Here is a 1,505-nt window from a genome sequence, read left to right on the forward strand (position 1 = left end):
AGCAATTAATCGGAAGGACTGTAGATTTTAACCAGTTAATTGAGTAATCTGATATTCTTGCAAAAGGGTTTATCAATGCAATTACCCCAGAGGGATTGGTTTGTGAGTTTTGGAGAAAAAGTAACATGTTCTTGCATTTTTTTATTTTTAAAGAATTTATTTTAACATTGCACTCAACAACAAACAAATCTTCCCTAACAAAAAAAGTAACTTCGATGCCAATTTGCATTATATTTCTTCATGTCAACATAGAAGCGGTGATGTGGGCTTAGTGGACTTTTTAATAACAATTCATTACAATGTAAGCACTCACAAAGCTACTTTGTAAGATACTATAGCTCCCTCTTAAAGTTGTCAGTAAAACCTTCTTCCCAGGATTGCTTTTTTGTAACTCTCTCAGCTAACAAGCTCAAATAGGTTCATGCTGAGACATGAGATGGAAAAATTCCTTACTTTTATGTATTGATTACATGTTTTAACAATATCACTCTAGTAATTGAAATATCAGTTTTGTGTCATTTAGTTAATTGGAACCCCAATTTGTTTATGCAAAAATATGAATAATCACTGCTGCAGATTAAAAGGAATATTTATATGGTTTAAAGGTTCTAAATCAAAGAAACCATTGCCTCAAGTTATAAGAGAAAACCCCGAAAATTAGAGAATCCCCTGTGAGCAAGCACTTGGCGACAGTGGGAAGGAAAAACTCTTAACAGGAAGAAACCTCAGACAGAACCAGGCTCAGGGAGGGCTTCAGCCATCTGCCGTGGCTGGTTGGGATGTCTCTTTCACAACTGAGGAATGATGATGTAAATTTGGTTTCTTATTTGGAATTGTTCTTTTGCAGCAAAGGTGCCAAACAGTTAAATTCTTTACACTCAGGAGCATAAATAGTTTGCTGTTTAAGAAAGCTGCTGATCTCAGACTGTTTTTAACACTCAATGTAGTCAGCTGCATGAAGCTGCATGAAGAGGGCATGAGACAACATTAACAAAAAAAAGTAACCGATAAAAAGTCTTCATTTGTATGCTGAAACAAAAACTTTAATCTGGAATTATTTAACACTGTGTTAACATTGCTAATGTTGTGTTAGCAGCCATGAAGTAATTAAGACCCATTCATACAAGACTAACCAGAGAGGATCATTTCAAATTGAAATATATAACATGATACAGGACTGAATAAAACATCATTGTGTAAAAGTCCAGAGCCTCTGAGGTTCTAACATTGCACAAAGCAAAGGTCACAATCATGAAGTCCAGGGGGTTGTTCATCTTCTGGGGTGGAGCTATAAAGATTTCCCTCTGAGGGAGCTGCTGGTGAAGATGGAGAGTCCTGCTTGATCCCTGCGATGAGCTTACAGATGATGTTCCTGAAAGGACAGCTCAGCTGTGATGAAAGAGAGAAAGTTTCTCCAAACCTCTGAACCCCAGAATTCAGATCCATCCCTGTCCTGGGGTCCGTTCTTCGTACCTCGCTTACTACATCCAAGATCAAATGACACA

This window comes from Pundamilia nyererei, unplaced genomic scaffold (assembly GCF_000239375.1).
Source record: "Pundamilia nyererei isolate P.nyererei 1_Seehausen unplaced genomic scaffold, PunNye1.0 scaffold00030, whole genome shotgun sequence".
Classification (NCBI taxonomy): Eukaryota; Metazoa; Chordata; class Actinopteri; order Cichliformes; family Cichlidae; genus Pundamilia; species Pundamilia nyererei.